This window comes from Sebastes umbrosus, chromosome 7, assembly GCF_015220745.1.
Source record: "Sebastes umbrosus isolate fSebUmb1 chromosome 7, fSebUmb1.pri, whole genome shotgun sequence".
Taxonomy (NCBI): Eukaryota; Metazoa; Chordata; class Actinopteri; order Perciformes; family Sebastidae; genus Sebastes; species Sebastes umbrosus.
Window position 1 is genome coordinate 17,168,503 of NC_051275.1, and position 21,727 is coordinate 17,190,229.

General features: G+C 43.2%; 1 protein-coding gene across 1 annotated transcript in view; it reads left to right on the plus strand.

Moving 5' to 3' along the window:
* Positions 1–1,020: 1,020 nt before the first annotated feature.
* Positions 1,021–21,727, plus strand: part of npas1 (neuronal PAS domain protein 1) — a 69,701-nt gene continuing 48,994 nt past the window's right edge. The window contains exons 1-3 of the mRNA XM_037775183.1: positions 1,021–2,382; positions 2,472–2,608; positions 4,121–4,201. The gene's annotated coding sequence lies outside the window, so the exon portion shown is untranslated. The remainder of the gene's footprint in view (positions 2,383–2,471; positions 2,609–4,120; positions 4,202–21,727) is intronic.

Genomic DNA, 21,727 nt, shown 5'->3' on the forward strand with positions numbered 1-21,727 from the left:
GTATAAAATGATCAAATAAGATCAAACTTTATTGATCACCAGGTGACAGACAGCAAACAAACCTGTGAATCAAAGATAAAAAAGCTACAGCCAGTAGGTTACTTACTTAGTCCTTGTTGCACCTGGTGGCACATAGGGCAAGGACTAAGGATCTCCACTCATCTCTGTTGTTTGCTTTCTACTCAATGCTGTTCCAGCTGTATCCTCTCGTCTTCATCTCTCCTTCGATGGTTTAGCCAGTGGTATGCCATGGTAGCCAGTAGCATGAATGTAATATATTCTATGTGCTATGTTGTCCTTGTCCTTAAAAGGTCAGTTGTTCCCAGATGGGATCCCCCCTGATGTGTCACAAGGTCAATCTGAGGGCTTGTGAGATGATCAACAAGGTAGGAAAAAATACACACACATTTACACAAACACAATTAAAAATCAATCTGAACGCTGTGGTTGAAGTGCTCATGTCATAGCTCATAGACATCTGCAACATGAGACAAGAGGAGTGCCGGGGGGGTTAAAGGTACTTTAGGTTGCAAAATTGGGGTGACAAGTTGGAGATTCCTAAATGTAGTTGATTAGGAACTTTTTGTAAAGATACCTTGAAAATATCACAGCAAAAAATGACCACAAGAGCAGGCAGAATCTTGCAAAATACCACATGGAAAAAAAGGATTTTAAAGGTCCTTGGTGTAGGATCTGGCGGTATCTAGCAGTGAGGTGAGGAGATTGCAACCTACTGAAGCCTCACCTTTGTGCCAAGCGTGTTGGAGAGCTACGGTGGCTGACTCGAAAACGCGAATCGCCCTCTCTAGAGCCAGTTGTTGTAAGAGTAGCATAGGTTATATGGAGCAGAGCCAGTGCGTAGAGTGTGTGTCTATGTGGGAAGTGAGTGGTGAAGCAAGAGAGGGAGAGCGGCAGACGGGAGTGAGCAATGTTATCGACTCCGGCACAAGCAGGAAAAGTTAAGTGAAGTGTTTGGTTTGTCCGTTATGGGCTACTGTTGAAACATGGCGGACTCCGTGGAGAGGACCTGCTCTCTATGTTCATATAAACGTCTCTTTCTTAGCTAACGAAAACACAACAATTCTTATTTTCAGGTGATTAAACACTAAAGAAAACATACTTATTAATATTATATTCCATTTTTGCCAATAGATCCCCTTAAATGTTTCACACTGTTCCTTTAAGTAACTAAATCAAAATATTAGAAACTCCTATAATTATCAGGTGATATTAGGTTACATGTCAGCTACAAAACAAGACCATACAAAACAGATCTGGCAATCACTGCTTTGGTAATTGAGTTTTCAAAAGCAACATGAGACAGCAAACAGAGTTTCAAATAAGCTAAATTATCTGTGCCCAACTTGCAGGTGCATCGTTAAAGAAAATGCAAAATTATTTAGTGGGGAGCAGCGTTGAAAATCATTACAACTGTATGCCATAATCAGAAAAAACACAACTCTCATAAGGATACAGGATGATGGACACACAGTAGTGTACAGGGGTTTAGCAAGGGCTGCTAATTGGCAACCTAATGTGACCTTTGTAACCGTGTTTGCGATGCAGATTTACTTATTTTAAGGTTGTTTTGTGAGGTGGTTTACATGGTTTTGTCGGCCCCCTTTACTGCTGTGTGATCATATTGCTGTAATATTTCCACGCTATCTTTCCAAAAGTGGCTAGTTTCGCTTCATCGGGTCAAGTGCACACGCTGCATAATGCAGAACAACTCCGCAGAGAGCCCGGAGTTGTGAACCCAATTTTGCAGACACCCTAATTTAAAGGACAGGGAGACAACAACATGATTCTGTGGGACTTGTTCTGCTTGTTGTGGAGATTACTTTGGAGGCAGAGGGCATTGTGTGGAGATGATAGTCGGTGAGGAAAAAAAATAAAACGCCGAGCAGAACTGATCCCACTTTACGCTTTTAGGGTCAGTGGTCGAAGTGGGCGCTTGGCCTCCGGGTCCCCGCGACATGGATCAGGGGCCCCGACGTATATCTGCTGATTACATCTCCTGAAGTGGAAAAAATGCAAATAATAAATGTATGAGCAACGTGCTTGTTTTTTTGCTTGATTAATTATGCCGTTTAATTCCAGATCCACCACGCCGCTCCACCGTATAATTTCCCAGTGGTCTTGGCTGTTTCTTCTCTCACATGCGCTCTCTCCTTTTTCTTTTTTTTTTCCTCATTGCAAAATGAATCATGGATCCAACCGTCTGCACCCGGGGGAGAGCGGCGAGCTGGCGAACGGGCTGACCAATCATGAGCATCAGAGGCAGACACACAGACGGAGGGAGCCTTTTGTTGTGTGTGCTGCACTCATCAAGTTAGAAGACAACTACCGATTTGGCCTGGAGAAAATTAAAAGATGGAGAGAGTAAGGAGGCGAAAACTTCATCTGTGTTTTATCAGTCTGTTTTCTCTGTCTCTCTCTTTGTTACATTAAATCTCCTCTTTGCTCTGCAGCTCATCCAATCACACTGTCCAGTGTTTATCTGAGTGGGTGGCGGAGTCTCGGCCCCATTCATAATGTCAACTGGGACCATGACCGCTCCTCTATTCCCAGCCTGGCCAACCCTCTCTCAGCCTCCTGACAGCTCCAGGTTAGCCTCTCTCTCCTCTCTCTCCCTCTGGTCCTCCTCTCCTCTCTCCTCCAGCTTTCCTCTCCAGCTCTCCCAGGGGCCCCGCTGAGAATACTGCTCAGATCCAGGCCTCTGAGCCCCCAAAGCCGGCCCTAATCCTCCGCATCGATCGCCCTGAGAATTTCCTCCCCAGCACAGCAGGCCCCGCTCCCCGCCGCTCACACTCCGCAACCCCGAACAGCCAGCACTTCTCAGTTAGAGACGGAGAAAACAGGGTCAGGCACATTACCCGTGTCTTCTCAACAGATGGGGGCTTTTTTGATGCGACGTGTTATAGCAGGCTGCGCGTCGCTGCGGAGAGCGCTGATGTTGTTGCCTCCACAAATTCAGTTAGACTTGGCTGTGATCGGCTCGATGAACATCTCAAACTGATCTATCCATACAGACAAGTTGCTGTCAGAAATCTGGCCTAGATGTCTCTGCCTTTGTATTCCTCTGCTCCGCGTAGATAAGTTTGAAATATACAGCTCATTGTAATCTGAAAAGCAGATCTCTCAGCATAAGGATAGGCCGCATTTCCATCCATCACGCTGATGAAGATGGAGTAATGGAAGTTGGTGTATGCTACACAACTGTGCTGGAAGATGAGAAAACATCATTACTAGAGTCCTCCTGGGAGAGCTCCCAACCAACAGTCTATCCCGCGTAACATACTTGTTCATAATTTATTTACGCGGCAAGCTTCCCCTGGACTCCGCTGTGTGTGTTTTACTGCGAGTGTGGAGGTATTTTTTTTTTCTCTCTACCTCTGTCTGCCTGTGAACAAGACCAGCGAGAGGCTATGTATCGGTTACAATAGCGGCTGATTAAACCTCATACTTTACCAACACATTTGCTGTGTGGTCAACCCAATCAACAAGAGGGTGGGGGATCTGGAACATTTGGCCCCCGTCAAAATGCTGCTCTGTGGACCAGTTAGAGCATCTCTGTCAATACTGGCATTTAAGAGCCAGTGCAGATGGTAATGTATCAATACACTGTTTAAACAGGGCTCGGAGCCACATTCCTAAATCAGCCCCAGAGATGTGTTTGGCAAAATCTGTTTCCCAGTCCTTCTTGGGTAAATTTACAAATTCGGTTGTGGTTCGGCGCGTCGTCACAATATACTGCGGATGCATCTTTTATCTGCATTTGGATTTTTATTGCTAGGGATAAATTCAGTACCATTTACTCTCTCTACTTTTCATTCATTAGCCTTTTTCCTTACCTGAGCTGACCGCACACCCTTAGCCTTTTGCAGCGTTTCCCTCCATCTCCTCGCTCTATACTTCAGCGTGTCACTCTTTCCTCTCACACCTTTCCTTCCTCACCGCCTGCTTCCTTCCTCCCCTCACTCTCTCTTCCTGTTTTACCCTTGCTCTGCCTGCTCTCCTCTTGTCCTCTCCCTCCCTCCTTCCCCTCCTTCTCTCTCCCCTCTTTCTCTTTATTAATTTATTGGGTTGTTATTCTCCTTCCCTGGCTCCGCTAATGAAGGCAGGATGCAGATGAGGGCGAAGGTCGTCTCCGTAGCGATCGACCCCACCGCCCCGCAGTATGGCACTCTGACTGGCACAGGTCAGTGGCAGCTGTCAATCAAAACACACACACACACACACATATTCCCATGCACGCTCACATGCACACATGCACTCACACACACTATCGCTGAAATAAATTCACACACAAAGATGTGAGCTATTACAATTAACAATTCATAATTAGCCGTACAAATTCAGATGCTTCGGAGCACAAACTTTGACAGTTTCTTATAGCGGTTTTGGTTTATAACCCCTTATAATGAAGCAGGCAATAACCTGCCACCCCTCATCATAGTTTGTACATGTAGCAGCTTAACCAGTGATTTTTCCCTCTCAGATTTTTGCATATTTAGAATTCTTTTAGAGGCCTGAGGATGCAAAACCGTCTAGAATTTAACAAGAAAAAAAGCTTAAAGATTAAAAAGTAGAAGGAGTCTACAAAATGTACTGAATGTTGAGTAGTTTGTTAGGTAAACCCATCTACCTTCTATTTAGTCTACCTCTTCCATATAAACAGAGTGGACTGTGTGCTATAAAACACATGGGATGAATAATATATACTCAGTATAACTTTATACAATTCAACAACAACACCACAAACTACAGCCTCCAAAATTACCATACAGTTGACACAATCATTACATCTCTAAACAATTATAACCTTCATGAAAGCAGAATTTATTGCAGGGTTGTTGTTTTAAACTGCATTAGTTTTAACTAATTGGTGACTGAAAGTATTATGTAATGTTCTGTTGGTCGGTCCACATCTTCGATCCAGACTGAAATATCTCAACAACTATTGGATGAATTGTCATGACGTTTTCTATAATCAATCACGGAGCCCAGAGGATGAATATTAAAGACTTTAATGATCCTGTGACTTTTCTTCTAGCGCCACCATGAGGTTGACATTTGTGGTTTTGAGAGAAATGTCTCGACTACTATTGGATGGATTTGCCATTATATTTGGTTCAGACATCCTTTCAGGATGAATTGTAATCACTTTGGTGATTTTTTTTATCTAGCACCATCATCAGGTCAAAATTTAAATTTGTCCAATAATTTGGTTTATGACTAAATGGCTGCAAAACTAATGACATTCCCATCAGCCTCAGCTAATTTGTGTTTGGTGAAGCCAATGGGGACGTGCCTTAAACTTGCATTCTTTCTAATAGCCAGCAGGGGGCGACTCCTCTGGTTGCAAAAAGTAGTCACTTAGTAGTCAGTAGTACTTCTCACTTGATTTATTACCTCAGTAAACATTGTGAACATGAGTTTATAGTCTCAATCTCGAGTTTCAAGTCTTCTTCAATACAGCATGATGTTCATTTAGTAAATTATGGTCCAATTTAGAGTCAAATAGACCATAAAGCAGGAGATGATTTAGGGTGTTGTCCGGTCTGGGAGTTGTCCGTGTTTTCGTCTTACAACTTAAACCCTTTCACAGTTTGTTTTCAGTTCATGAAAGTTAATATCAACATTTTGGTCACCTAAAAATTTCTTATTCAGCGTTCAGTTGTACTTAGCTCCACCCTCTTGTGTCACTTCTGGTTGCAAAAAAGCAAGATGGCGATGGTCAAAACTCAAGGCTTCAAAACAGTAGTCCACAAACCGATGGGATCATTCTGAGCAAGTTTAGCGTGCTGACATTAACATTTAGCTCAAAGCATGGCTGTGCCTAAGTACAGCCTCACTGAGCCACTAAGCTTGTTTCTTTTTTTCTATCTTGTTAATCATATTGTGACCCTTTAGGGGGTCCTGACCCCCAAGATGGGAACAACTGCCATATAGAACATCAAGTGTGTCCAAAAGGCATCACCCCAACACACACACACACACACACACACACACACAAATACACTCTCAGACAGTCTTTAATTTAACACACATTTGCATGTCCACAGGCTGAAGTGTTATAGCAGAGTGTCTAACCCCTGCCCCGTCGTTCATTGGCCTCGACATGGTGAAGACCTCTGAATCGCTCCTCCCTGCGTCCCGTATCTCAGTACTTGTAGCATTTACAACCTCTGCTCTTCATCACAGCATGTCAAGAGATTGTGTATGTGTGTGTATGTGTACGTGTATGTGCGCGCGCGTGTGTGTGTATGTTTGTAAATGCACTCTGCGTTCAGACATCCTGTATGCATGTCGATTTTGTTCATGGTTATTGTTGTGGGTTTATTTGTGTGCTCAGCCATGTTCTTGAGTGTCTTCACCTGCATCTGGGCGTCTGTGAATGTGCATGAGCGCGCAGCAATCACGCGCGCACACACACACACACACACACGCATATCTCTATTAGCGGTGTAGTAGTGTTAACAGTGTTATGCCATGCGTGAACCTCCCCACCTTTCCCTCATATCTATGCAAAGCTGGGGTCCTGTCAATCAGTCACCTTGGTGACATGGAGCCCCACCTCCCCAATTAGAGCTGACAGGGCAGGATTAGGAGGGGGGCGGGCCCCCGCCGACCTGCCTACGTGTCAATCACGCGCCGGGCATCCACACGCCTGTTTACTGTCAGATCCCATCTCCGTCTGTCAGACTGCACGGCAACCGTCGCCCAGGGAGGAGAGGAGGAGGGTGGGGGTAGGCGGAGAGGGGGGAGGAGGAGATCTGATCAGAATTAACTATGCTTCTCCCCACAGACCGGCCGTGCTTTTAATTCATGAAAGGGATGAGAGGAAAGTGGGAAGAGAGGGAGTGATAGAGGGAGGAGAGCATTTAAAACCCAGAGCAGGGCCTTCTTTAGAAGTTTTCAGAGTGATGTTTCTTCTCTCCCTGACAATCACTTTTCTTCTCTCGCTGACTCTCCCTCCTGTCTCTCTCTCTCTCTCACTTAGACTTCTTCCGAAGGTGTGATTCATGCCAACTTAAAGCTGCTACGATTTATCAACGGCCTTCCTCTCTCTCTCTCTCTCTGAAGTTGTTATTTGACCCTGGTTTTTTAAAGTTGCACAAATATGTATTAGTGTTCTTTTGAGTTCGAGAGTTAAGGTCAATTTATTTAGTTCTGCACATGCTCATGCAAATTTGTGTCTCTGTTTCGGTACGTGTCTGGGGATGAGGGTCCTGCCTACACACCTACAGTATGTGAATACATAATGCTGGTACGCTCTTCAGACTGTGTGCGCTTTAGTGTCATGTGTGTACACAATGCTAATGTGTGTGTATTCGTAGCTCTGTGGTCCCTGGTGTGTGTGCATTTCTTCTTTTTTAGGGTCTCTGGTGGTGGCCTCATGTTGACCCCGGTGCCCTCGCTCTAATCCTTTAGCAAATGAGGGCTGTGTGAGGCTGAAGGGGGTGTTTGGGGGTCTGCACCGAGCCACGGTTTTAGTATTGGAGGACCAGAGGGAAGGTCTCGGGGTTATGAGGGATGAAGAAGAGGGAAACAATAGATTGTACTGGAAGAAAAGGGAAGGATATTGTGTTGGCCACCAGTGTTCATATGGGATGTTTCATTACCTCCACCAAAGAGCTAATATTTTTTGTCCCATCACGTTTGTTTGTATTTTAGTTAGTTTATTATTGTTGTTTTTTTTGGTGTAGATAGCTCCACTATGTGGCCATTTACAAACCACTTTAACTTTTTTAGATTCCTTGCTTGGCCTAGCCTACTTTTTGCTTGAATCAGGTTTATTTACATACATACATGGAATTTGAATTTTTTTGCAACTCTCTGAATGTACTTACACATAATAGAAATAAAAGACTACAAATAATACAAATAAAATGTCTATATACAAGTCAAGTGTTCTGGAAGTTGTAAACAAAACAAATAATGCAAAGAAATAAATACTGGATGGATATACATGGACACGCCTACTTTCATCAAACCTTCAATATATCATACAAAATATGTGATGTATTTGTATGATGCCAAAAAAGTTATTAATTTCTTGTTGTGTTTTTTTATATATCATGTTTAATGTAGTGCCAAAGTCTTGTAGACATGGCTTACGTTATCTTAATTGCCAGAAATAAGCCTTGAACGCATCATGCAATTGCAACAACATTTAGATAAAATATGAACTCATCTCAACTCCAAGAAATCCTGCTAAACTTGATGGCTTATCAACTATAGGTAGTACGACAGGAATAATCCTTTAATTAATAATTAATGAATAATTTAATTGGCCATAGCTCACTGATCATGAGTCTGACTTGGCAACATTCATCTTTGTACAAAGCTTTAATAATCTCAGAAATATTCTCATATTCACTCTCATTTAGCTCTGTTGTTGGACTCTGCCAACTCATGAGGGAACTATGTGCCTTCTTGGCTGCTAAATGCGTCACTATGTTCACCAGCTAGTTGCTAACTGAGCTGTCTGTTCTGGCCAAAAATGACACTGTGAGAGCGATGACAGGGAACCAAAACAGTGAAGTTGTGGGGTGGGGAAGCTAAACAAAGAAACTCTTTATAAAGCTTTGTAAAGCTGAGGGGAGCTGCAAAATCAGGTGATTCTCATCACTACTTTCACATTGTCATTTGATGCAAAGCATTATCATAAAAATATCAATAATAACAGAAAAGACATTAGAATAGAATGTCTTTAGTTCAGATCCAGATGTGCATTAAAAATGATTTCTGTTATGAAAATAAAATATTGAGAGCATTTTGTGCAGCCTTGGCGGAGGCAACAGCTCCCTGAGTTTCTAGTTATCTCCATTTCTTCCTTCCACATCGTTTCTCGAATATATCTTTTTGCATTTCGTCTGCATGGTTGTCAACGTGAATTAATAAATGTCAGTTTATTTCGAATAAACAGTTCGTCAGCTGCCGTGCAACATGCTGCTGACAGGTATACATGTACCATGTCATTTCTGCTGATAGCTGTATGTTCCCAGTATTTGTTGGTACCAGCCAGGCATATGTGGGTCGGACATGTTAGTGTGTGTGTGTGTGTGTTTGCATTAGAGATGCGTTGCAGGGTTGTGTCTGAGACGCAGCTCAGGTGTCTGTTGGTGTCTGTTGAACGACCTCGCTGCAGGGAACAGGCTATCAGGCTTAGAGGGAGGCTATCATGTTAATTACTTTACACACACCCCGCCAGCCAAGCGTGCAACACAACTGCTGAGCTCACCCACACGCACACATGCACCTTGGCACACACACTGTTAAGCTCACGCACACACACACAACATCAGCCGTCTTTCTTTCATTCTGTCGTTTTTTCTGTCTTCCCACTCTTTGCCGTTTGAAGGCCTTGGACATCAATTCCCTTTTGCTTTCAAGAAAGATTGTTTTATATTCTAATCAATTCAAGTCCGTCCTGTGAAATTAATTGACATTCATTCAATGATTTTAAATTCCTCCGAGGCCGTTCTTTTGTTTCAGCCTGTCAGCGAGCTGCGAGTGAGATCGGGCTAAATGTTTTGTCATCTCACACTCCAGGGTGAGCCCGCTCCAAAAGCGCGAGCCTGAGGTCAGCTTAACCTCCTCGCAATCTCGTCGTCTTTACCGCTCCTGAAAAAGAGGAGGGGGGGGGGGGGACAATACAGATTCATGATCAGGAACTTGGGCGAAGCTCATTCTTTTGTGGCAGCCTTCATATGTCTCCTCAGGAGGATATGTCAGTGGTTTTGGTTTTGAACGGCGGGTCCAGCGCTCTCAGGCCGGGGAAACGGAGGAGTGGTATTGGCTGGGGCAGGTTGATGCCTTTAGTTAAATGATGCTGGCACGCAGAGGGATTGCTTTGGGAAGTTGTCATCCATCATGATTTTAGAATGACTCAAAGCAGCACTCTGCTTTTGGGGTTATGGTCTTGGATCCAAGATTGATGTGCAGTGGATGTGTGTGTCGGAGGGAGGAGTGAAGAAGAGACTGTGTGTATTTGTGTGCTAAAAATAAGCAAAGATGGGCTGAAGGGTTTCATTTTCCCTCTGCTCTTTTTTTAATGTTTTGTTAAGGAAGTTAATGGAAGCTCTGCTCAATAAAAGTTAGTCTAAATCAGATAATAATGATCAATGTAGCATTTTGTGAATCCTACCATGTGGCAAAAATGTGTATACTAGGGTGATAATAACGCGTTAATGCAAATTCTTTTAAACGCCACTAATTTCTTTAATGCATTAACGCAACTTGGGATTTTAAAGTTGTAGCGGGCTCAGTTTTAAAGCTAGAGTGCTAGATTCTGGCATCATATAAAACTAGAAAACCTGAGAAATCCATGTCATACTAGCTTTTCAAGAAGGAGGCTAAATAACGCTCCAAACTTACACAAAATTTTGGCGAGGAAAAACTTGCATGGCCATTTTCAAAGGGATGCCTTGACCTCTGACCTCAAGATATGTGACTGAAAATGGGTTCTATGGGTACCCACGAGTCTCCCCTTTACAGACATGCCCTCTTTATGATAATCACATGTAGTTTGGGGCAAGTCATAGTCAAGTCAGCACACTGACACACTGACAGCTGTTGTTGATTGTTGGGCTGCAGTTTGCCATGTTATGATTTGAGCATATTTTTTATCCTAAATGCAGTACCTGTGAGGGTTTCTGGACAATATCTGTCATTGTTTTGTGTTGTTAATTGATTTCCAATAATAAATATATAAATACATTTGCATAAAGCAGCATATTTGTCCACTCCCATGTTGATAAGAGTATTAAATTATTGACAAATCTCCCTTTAAGGTACATTTTGAAGAGATAAAAAAAATGTGCAATACATTTTTCACAAATCACAATTAAATATTTTGATTGATTGACAGTCCTAGTATATACTAGCAGGAGCTCTCATTCCTTGCACATCTTTTGTACGTGAGCGCCTGGATGCTCGCCCCGTGTGTACGTTATTGTATTTCTTTAAGCTGAAGCATTTTGTCCGTCTTTGCCACTTTCTCCCTCTTCCTCTTTTTTCCAGGTTCAAGTCTCACCTAAGTTAATTCTTCAATTAGCGTGAGCCCGACTTTCAGGGGAGATCATGGAGGGAGCCCGGCGAATCGATGTCCAATTAGCAAAAGGCTCCAGAAGAGGGGGACGACCGCTGTGGTCATCTTTAGAGAACAGGAGGTCGGGGTGGGGTGGAGTTGAAGGTGGAGGTTTGGAGATAAAAAAGGAAGGAAAGGAGGCAAGGAGAGGAAGCATAAAAGAGAGAAAGCATAGGAAGGGGTGTAAATGGGTGGAGGTGAGGACGGGAGCACCGGGGTCTGAAGAGGTGGGGTGTAGATGTTAGATGCTCAATCAAGCTGTGTGAGGACAGTGTAATTAATCCATTGAAGATGTCTGATTGCGGATGACTTTGGGAATACCAGAGTGGTGGCCGGGCCTGGGGGGGTAAAGGGGGAGGGCAGGAACAAGATGGATGCAGGGATGCGGGGAGTGGAAAAGTGGAAGGGCAAACAGAGGGAGAGAGTGAGATTAATTGAGACAAGGGAGATACAGTGCCTTTTAAATGAGAAGGATGAGTTTCAGTGACAATGTAAGAAAAGGAAAGAAAGGCGGGGGGGAAAAGGAAGAATTGATCATGTCGGGGTTAGGTCGGACCATCAGTCACAGCACTGTAGGGATAAAGACCTCCACCAGATGTCACATGTATGTTGAGAAAGAGGTTTGCTAACTCAACCCTGAGTTTCTCGCTGCTAAAACACACTCTTACGAGACAAATGAGTGTCTATTCTGTTCTAATGCTAATATGCTTTTAAGGCACTGTTGGCCGGCATAGTTTTGCTTTTATTTAATGGACTATTAATTTGTTTGAATGTCTCGGTGGCTACACTACAGAGTTTGCTTGGCTTTAGCTCAGCTCCTGAACGGCACATGATTTACTCACCCACAGCTATTTGGAGACTAAGCCTCTATAATCTAATTGAATTTGATAAAGCAGAGTCATCATCAGAGTATTATGGCGAGTACTCCTCATACTGATATGGTAATTTTGTGTCTATCGTGATTGAATGTTTTCATTAAGGGTATTTTTTGTATTCGTGTCTGAATGTGTTTTAAGCCGGTACGCGGTTGATGTCGGAACAAATGTTCATTGTTTTCAGCCAGAGAATGACAGTAAACTATGCTGGGTATTCACAAGGCGCTACCTTTCACGCATGCTGGTAGAAAACGCTGACAAAAGTTGAATTCTCTTAAGTGTTTGGCTTCTTTCATGGCAGAGAACACAGACTGGGTCTTGACAAGTCGAAAAGCACTTGACAATTCAAGTCAAATGGGTGCACACACCTGTACAAACAGTGCAGTCTGGAAGTACTGGGACAGTGACACGTTGTTGTTTTGGCTCTGTACTGGTTTTATTTTTTATTTGTTCATATTTTCATTTTTGTTTTGTGTCTGTTCTGTCTGTCGCTTTAACTAGTATTGTAAAGCACCCTGTGACGTCTAAACGTACTGTAGTAAACTTACTTACTTAAAGGTGCTCTGTTGGACAGTCGATCATTAATATCGCATCAAACAACTATTTGCTTGAGATGTAGAGGAGTAATGTCTACCTGAGCAGAGAATGAAGTCGCTCTCCCTCTGTGTGTGTCGTAATCCCAGCTACTCCGTGCTTTGCTGACATAGCCGCATGCCTTTTAGTGCATGTTAGTGTATGTGAGCGTGCCCCACTGGCTAGTTCACGGCCGCTGCTCTGCACTGCGCTCATACGGTGGTTACAGCTGTTAACGCCCTCCCGACCGACGCCGTCATCACGGGAGAGTAGCGCCCACCCTCCGGTTCCCCCTCAGGTTAACACTGTCAGCTTCGTCAGTACTTTTGACGTTGTTAGCGCTGTTAGCACCGTTAGCCAAACTAGCTGTCATGGAAATGTGTTACTTGGTGACGTCACCATTGCGGGAAAAAAAGGCGGGACTTGAAGCAAGACGTTTCAGGCAGTTCAGGAGCAGTGTTTCTGTGGGAGACAGTCACTTCCTTTTGCGTGGACTTTTGGCTTGTAACTTTGCAGACCTTTTACATGGCACAAAAAAACTATATAACACACTAAAGGAAAGAGAAAACGCACAAAAGCATAATAGATCCCCTTTAATTTGAGTGTTTACATTCATATCAGATGAATAATGTAGCAAATGTAGCCCTTTTTATACATGAAGTAATTGTACATGTTAAAATAGGCTACAGTACATATAAATAAAATCAGCATATTGATATTTGGTGTCCAAGCCTTTGCAGTCAATAACAACCCAGTGACCTCAGACACCTGGTATCATCTCAGGTGATGCTCTACCAGATCTGTACTGTCACCAGCTTCACTTTGTGTTTATTTCACGGGCTTCTGCAGGTGACTAACTGGGCCAATCAATAATATTCCACTGTTTGACCCAAAACTCATTGGTTGCCTTGTCTGTATTACATTCATTGTCCTGCTGTATCGTCCTATGTATAAAAATGGTAATGATTCCCAGACTGTTCATATGGATGTAAACACCACTGAAAGCTAAAAGCTTGAAGGTCAGCACTTGAACATAATTTCAAATCTAATTCTGAGTACAAAACCTAAACAGTGTAATCACTGTCCTGCTACTTATGTACTACACAGTATATGTGTGTCCGCTTGCTGGCATCTTCTAATAAAGATGAGGTTTAACGTCCTTCCTCTTTAGACTGCCTCAGAGAAGAAGATGAAATCTCATGTTTTGGTTTGGCTCCATTTTCCTCCCTTGTATTCATTTACAGGAATCATATTTAATATTTAATGCAAAAATGCAACCTTTAATACATTCAATGAATAATTGAAACAGAACATGATACTGTTTAATGGATTGCTTTTTATGTATCTGCATGCGTGGAGTGGTCAAGGCTTGTGTTTATTAAAATCGCCATGGCAACAGAGAGGGAATTTTGCACTTTGCACTTAGCTGGCATCCTGCAACGCTGACCGCTTGTTTGTGCATATGTGAATATGTATTTATCTGCTGTATCTCTGCTTCTATTGATAGATACATCTGTTACTTAAGAAAAACGTACGAGTGCACACTCACACCTGCCACACTAGTAGCTCCATGACTCACTTCATGGCTCGAGTTTTATCCAGTAGAGAACAGTATAATTTCTAGGGGAGACTGTGAGGGGCACACGAGGTCCTGCATGAAAGTAACGTGAAGAGAAAGGTGGCAGAATAGAAATTAGTGGAGAGAAAGATAAACAGAAGATGACAGTGTGCGGTAGAATGATAGGGAGATACAGGAAGACTGCAGAGAGAAAATTGTCCAGAGTGTAGAAAAACCGTGACAGGCAGTGGCAGAGTGGAGGGAGAAATGTAACAGACAGACTCAGGCAGAGCGAGGGAGAGAGAGACAGGCAGAGACAGACAGAGCGAGAGATAGACAGTGACAGAGGGAGAGATAGACGAGCTGTGTGAGGATGCAGAGAGTGTCCCCCTCTCTCGGCTGCTGCCAGAGGCAAACAGACAGCCTCTCTGCTGGTGGAATGCTAATGCAACAAGCTGCTCCCCTCTTGTCTTCCCTCCCTACCTTTCTTCTTCTTTAACTATCCTCTGTGCGGAAAGTTTAGAGACTGTGGACGCGAGCGTGGACTTTGATAATGGAGATCCCCGCGCTTTTATGATATTTTCACCTTCGCAGATCCATCCGCGCACGTTTGATTGTGCAAATTGGGGCGTCTTCTCGTCGGAAAATAAAAGATTTTAATGGGAGATTAGTTGTGTGTATTGACGTGAATCTTAGATGAGTTATTATTTGACCTCTCTCCTGCACCCCCGCCCCCAAGTCTTACACCGACATCATGTTTGTCTGCAGCTCAGTAGCCATGGCTACCGCGGTGTTGGTGGGGGGCCGTGTCAGGGGCCAATAGCAGGTCAGTCAGTCGACCTCTCTATGTCTGTGTCACAGTTGGCTGACCTTTGACCCCCCAGCCCAAGAGAGAGACACAAAGCAGTTGTTCGGGGGACGATGAATGTCTCCTGGCTTTATCGTCCGGGCAGGTTGTTAACTTCCATCATTTAAGACACTCGCATCACATCACACGGAGAAATGGCCCGCGAGTAAAGACAACGGTTATTTTTCCTCTCGAGCTCCGTCACATTTTCCTGCCATGGTGACAGTCATCAGTTCTCAACTTGAGGCAGGACATAACCTTGAGTGGAGCGAGCCGGCTGAGCTTGTCTCCCACTTCCCCCCCCCACACCCACCCAGTCTGTCTGTCTGTCTGTCTGTCTGTCTGTCTGCACAGAGATGGCAGCTTCTGAGAAATGGCGGCACACTCTGAAGTGTGATCCATTTAGATAGCGGTGAGGTTCTCTCCCCACGCGCACGCACACATGCATGCACGTTTACGCTAAAAACACACACCGCGCAACAAACAAACATGGGGCGCGCCCGCTAGCACACAAACCTGTGTGCACGCAGACACAAAGAGATCTCGCTTCTCTCCACACACACACACACACACACACACACACACACAGACGGCAGTCTCTTGACATACACTTGCTTGGTTGACAAGTCATCTCAGATAAGCTTGAGTGGCAGGTTTGGGAGTGTTGACTACTAGTGTGTGTAGAACACTCCGGTAGATATCGCCACCTTATGATTATTGTATTATACAGTATTTACTTAATCAGATTTGTGTTATTTACCTCTAAAATAACAGGAATCCATTTCTCACAGATGCAGGCCTGATAATTTTTTTCCATTTTGCTCCCTCTGTAGAGTCCATCTCGATCCGGTATATTTTTTTTTTAAAGACGCTGCCTCCCTCTGTTTCATTTTGGTTGTTAATTTCCCTGCCACCTTTTTCTATCTCTGCTCAAACATATTGCACTGCCTCCGTCATCTAGAGAGAATCTTGTCACTTTTTTGGCAGCAGATGTATGTTCAAGCTATATTTTGAGGATTCAGGCCTTGTATACCCGCTCGCTTACACTCCCTCCCTCCACTCCCTCTGTATCCCCAGGCCTCCCCGCGCTCCATTCCTCTATTTTCTTATCTGCTTTCTTCTCCTACTTGCTCCTCTATGTCATTGCCAAATCTCTCCTGTCTGCTCTTCTCTGTCTTCTCCTCTCCCTCCCTACCTCTCTCTTATTTCTTTCGCACACCCTCTTCTCTCTCTATCAGTCTCTCTATTCTGCGACTGCTCTGGCTGGTCCCCCTGTGGCACACCGTGTCGTGTCCCTAATTTATTTATAATTAGTGCTCTTTGTCGGGATGCGCGGGGAATGTTAAAGTACACGCCACCTCGCTCTGGGTACAAATGGGCTGGTGTTCCTCCGTCGTCTCCGCCCGCCCCGACTGCCCAACCGACACGGCCACTGGGATGGACAGACCTCACATCCCAAACCCAGACGCAGACTCTTAAAATTATAACGACTCAACGGAGAAGGAGGCTGTGAAATGCAAGAAATCTACATTTAAGTCCTAAGACACTTATTTTGTTAATGCAAATCATTCTGTAATAATTTTTCTACAAGTAAGTGTCTATATCAAGGAAGGGGAAGGCCGTTTTCTGCACTACTATCAAGAAAAAATGCAACTTAATTATGGAAAATACTTGAAACGGAGTGAAAAAATCTTCCTCCAGTGGCAGATTTTTTCACCTGTTTTACAAAAATAAGGCTTTAAGACAAAAACGACTTCATAATAAGGAGAGTTTACACCCTGACTGACACCTGCTGAGATGCAGATACACGTTGTCAGTGCACTCACCTGTGTTCAACACATGAATGCAAAACAGAATAACAAGATGGGACAACATGTAATCTGAAAGTGTAATTTATTAAACATCCTGTTGAATTTTAATGGCCATCACTTGTAAAGTTGAGTTGTTTTGGGGGTTTGAGCCGCCGAAAAAAAAGCTATTTTTTTATCACACCACATTAACGTCAACGCTGTCTTTACACATAACGTACATGACCAGGAATGACGGCGCTGACAGGACTCGCTGAGTGTGTGTGTGATCAGCCAGGAAGAGCTTTTGTCCTTGGGCTGAGAGGGCACCTGGCTCCTCTCCCTCGTCCTTGTGATCTCTCTGTTCCCCCTCTCTCGTGCCGCTCTATCCCTTCACTATCTGTCTCTTCCTCTCTCCTCTCGGCTCCGATCCCTTCATCCCCCCATCTCGCGCTCTCCCTCTCCTCTGCCCAAGGCGATGCCGTCCTGCAGGCTTTGATCAGGGGGCCAGGGAGGAGAGAGGAAGTGGGTCAGAAAGTTGTGCTGGAGACTGCAGGAGAACAAGGCTGGAATATCGAGTAGGCGAGGCTGGGAGAGAGGGAGAGATGGGGTAATCTAGTGAGAAAGTGATAGAGTGAGAGAGGGTGAGATAGTGGGGGGGGAAACGAGAGGGAGGGAGTAGGTAAAGAGGAAGAGAGGAGGGGGTGAAATGGGGCAACCGTGAGAGGTAGAGGGAGGGGGGGGGCTGCCCGGACTAAAAGAGCAGAAGGAGATAAAAAGAAAATGAAGAGAGCAACAGGAGGAGATAGAGGAGAAGGACGTGGGAAAGGAGAGGTGTCTTCATTTACTGAGAGGGAAAAAAAGACAACACATTTGTCTTGAACGTGATGCTCAGCATTTAAACAGCAGGTTGGAGGATAAGGCCCTGTTTTAACTAATCTACACAGTGCAGGACAGATAGTTCAGCTCACTGTGTGTGTGTGTGTGTGTGTGTGTGTGTGTTTGCATCGGCCTTTCTGTGTGTGTGTGTGTGCCGGCAGTATAGCGCTCGACTGTGGCTCTTTGTGTTTTTTTTTAAAGATCATTAAGATGCATGGTTTATTAATATTCAGATCAAACCATTAATATTCGCCGAGTGTTTCTGCTCTCCTTGTGTCGTCAGCTCACCTGGGACTGGGGAGGGCAGAGGGGGGGAGAATGGAGGAGTTGAGGAGGTGGATGGGTTGGGGGGGGGGGATACGGCAGGAGGCAAAAGATGGAGTGATTTAGTGGGACTAGTGGAGACGAGGGGAGCAGAAGGTACAGTGGAGGTGGTGGAGGTCCTGTGAGGGGTCGGGTGTATTGTGATGGACAATCTGGCCGCGTGGGGCTGTGGGGTGGAGGCGGGGCGGGGGGGGGAAGGTTGGGGGTGTTTGGGGGGTCCACCGCTGGGACTGTGAGGTGAGAGGGGTGAGGGATTTTAGGGGGGAGCAGGGAAGCAGAGGGGGTTTGGTTCTGGAGTAATTGGGCCAATGGGAGGCTAACCATAAACACACACACACACACATTTACAATACAGAAACACACATGTTCATATACACTTCTAGTACACACACGTACAGATTTATATGCACACAGTCACACAAATATATAGTTTAATGTGTGTAAGAGAATATCAAGTGTGCACACACACCTTCCTTGTATTTCTACCCACATGCAAATGTGACACACAAAACCTTCATACACATTTTGGGCTGCAATTAATGACTGTTTTAATTTTTCGGTTAATTTGTCAGTTACTTCCCCAATTCATCGAACCGTTTAGTCTGAAAAATTATGAAAAATGTTTTGTCATAACAACAGTTTAAAACCTAAATCGATATTTAATTTATAGTAACATGTAAGTGATAGAACCAGTGACAGTAGTTTTACTTTAGTTTGATAAATTACTTTTATGACAATTAATCATTTATCAATTTGTCTAATAAATGATCAACTCATTGTTTCAGCTCCACTTACATTCATATGAATTAGGGCTTTCAAAGTTAACACGATAACGCGTTAACACATATTTGTTTTAACGCCACTAATTTCTTTAATGCATTAATGCAATCGATCTTCCGGAAGTTGTAGCGGGCTCAGTTTTGTCATACTAGCTTGTCGGGAAGGAGGTTAAATAACGCTCCAAACTAAATTTGTACGAGGAAAAACTGTCATGGCCATTTTCAAAGGGGTCCCTTGACCTCTGACCTCAGGATATGTGACTGAAAATGGGTTCTATGGGTACCCACGAGTCTCCCCTTTACAGACATGCCCACTTTATGATAATCACATGACACACTGACAGCTGTTGTTGCCTTTTGGGCTTGAGTTTGCCATGTTATGATTTGAGAATATTTTTTTATGCTAAATGCAGTACCTGAGGGTTTCTGGACAATATTTGTCTTTTGTTTTGTGTTGTTAATTGATTTCCAACAATAAATATATACATAAATTTGCATAAAGCAGCATATTTGCCCACTCCGATGATAAGAATATTAAGTAATTGACAAATCTCCCTTTTAAGGTACATTTTGTACAGATACATTTGTTTTATTAATTTGTGATTAATCGCAATTAAATATTTTAATCGATTGACAGACATATTATGAATACATGCACTTCATTGCTTCCTGTATGCATACATGTACCTCCCCTTCACACACCCCCACACACACAGCAAGCTCTCCAGTCAGCCACAGATACACTCAGGCATGCACAAAAGCGGACAGCAAATTAAAGTGGTAATTACTTTTAAGCCCGGAAAGGTGAAGGATTGTATGGCAGGGAGCAATGGGTCACTGTTGAATAGAGAATAGCGGAGCAGGCAGACAGTGTGAAAGGCAGATATGCATCTCAATGAAATATGGAGGAGCACACTCAACAAAAGGCGAAATGGCTCCTTAATGGCCACATGCCCTCAAAGAATTATTGTCTGATAGATTTGGAATATTATCTACTCTATGGCAGTTATCTTTAAACACCCTTTTATGCTTATCGTCCGTGTGAGCTGCTATGGGGAAAGTGAAGAATACATTGTGTTCTTCTATGCTAAATTTTCATAGTCTTAAATGCTACGCTGACAGCTATACGGAAGAGACTATTTCATTTTTCGACAGAAACGGATGTCAGATGAAAACAAATTATTTTCAGTGTTGCAGAGATGACTGCATCATATCAATGCCATCAGTAGTCGTTTAAGACAAACATTATTTTAAACAGATTTGTATCAAGGTTGCGCTTCCCTCTGATTTACTTCCTTGTGCAGGTCAAGCTAAAACAATACTGGATCCTACACAGAGTTTTGCCCAGGAGGCTGGTGTTTGTGTCCTGTGTGAAACCAGAAGTCAACGTTGATTGTCACATAACTTCCATACTTGAGTTATGTCACTTCCGGAGTTAATGTAACCGAATTCACAATCTTTTCCTAAACCTACCTAAGTAGTTTTTATCACGTAACTTCCGTACTTAAGTTACGCCACTTCCGGTGTTATTTTAACCAAACCACAATCTTTTCCTAAACCTAACTAAGCAGTTTTCATCACATAACTTCCTTTCTTAAGTTACGCCACTTCCGGTGTTATTTTAACCAAACCACGATCTTTTCCTAAACCTAACTAAGCAGTTTTCATCACATAACTTCCTTTCTTAAGTTACGCCACTTCCAGTGTTATTTTAACTCAAACCACACTCTTTTCCTAAACCTAACTAAGCAGTTTTCATCACATAACTTCCGTTCTTAAGTTACGCCACTTCCAGTGTTATTTTAATCCAAACCACGATCTTTTTCTAAACCTAACTAAGCAGTTTTGTTGCCTAAACCTAACCAAGGTGTTTCCTGTGAAGACGGTAGTTTATTTTGAAAAGACCGGAGTGGAAATTGACACGTGCGTCACGTGTTGCGGGACATTCGTAGGAAAACACACAAAAAATGAGAAATAACTTTTCGTATGATATCATACAAATCGTTTTATGAGGATATGATGACAAACTGAGGGTGCCTTTTTGGTCTAACAAGTACTTTCCAAGACTACTAAACTGAGTTTTCTTCCCCTTTAAGTTCCCTCTGTGACAATATACCAATTACTAGTTGACTATCAGGAACAAATCAGCTCTTAATTATTCAAGAGTTAGAGTAATATTGGGGAAAATTGGACACCTTCAGCTTGATGATAAGAGACGATGTGATGAGAACTTTTCTTCAACATTCACTACTGTATGTTGAATGTTATCCAAAGAAATCTTATTATCTAACAGAGGAAGACCATGTGGGCTATCTATTTGTTAAATGTTGACAGTGTTTTTTTCTTTGTGTGGTCTGTACATGCAGCTAAATATCAATATGTATATACGTCTGATGTAGCCTGGTCTATTCTGGGAAGCATTTCAACAGAGCAACTTCATTTTCATTCACCGCACAAACACAGTGTGTTTTAGCTGTAAAGAGTCTGCCAGTTTTCACCGTGTTTACTTCCTACAGAAACAGAAAGCAGTCTGTGGTGGTTCAGAAGACACACAATGAATCTGATCTTTAACATTAAACTGTTGTTGCCACGTTGTCATTTAGGATCACTGACCTCAGTTTAAAGGGAGCTTGCTCTCTGTTTTTTTGTGTTTGAGTAAATGTGTAGTCACCTATGAACACTGAAAAAAGCTTTTCATTTATTTGACAAAAAAAATCTTAACTCAAAGTCCACTTACTAGTTTTTAAATACATCTAATGGTCTTACGATCTTGCCAGCTCAGACGTAATCGTTGTGTTAGTTAAGTTTTTTAATTATTATTATTAAACCACTGTCTCCAATATCAAAAATGAACATTTACACTCAATTTCTATTAATTTTTTAAAAGATGAATTTCATTCTTCGCCTACTTTCAGAGGTGGAGAAAGTAATTCAGTACATAATATATATTTAAAGGTGCAGTGTGTAGGATCTGGCAGCATCTAGTGGTGTGGTTGCAGATTGCAAC